Source organism: Sus scrofa, chromosome 6 (genome assembly GCF_000003025.6).
Source record: "Sus scrofa isolate TJ Tabasco breed Duroc chromosome 6, Sscrofa11.1, whole genome shotgun sequence".
Lineage (NCBI taxonomy): Eukaryota > Metazoa > Chordata > Mammalia > Artiodactyla > Suidae > Sus > Sus scrofa.
The window spans coordinates 58,242,146-58,242,423 of NC_010448.4; positions in this window are offsets into that span (position 1 = coordinate 58,242,146).

A 278-nucleotide genomic window follows, 5' to 3' on the forward strand; every position below is an offset into this window, starting at 1 on the left:
CTTTTTGCAGCGCCCCCGACGAATGTTGCAAAGTCAGGTCCCCGTGGGTCAAGTGGCCTGGAAATGTGGTAAAACAGGTCGTTTTCGATAGCTTCTCACCGTTTGTTGACCTTCCCGCGAAAGGCATAAAAGACCTCGCCCGCTGTTCGTCCATACCGGGGAAAACGGCGGCGGCGGCTGGCGGAAAAGAGGCCCGAGGGGGGCGCGGAAATATTACGTCACAGAGGGGCCGCCAGGAGGCAGACTCCGGGTCTCCGGAACCCCGGTTGGTGGTCCAA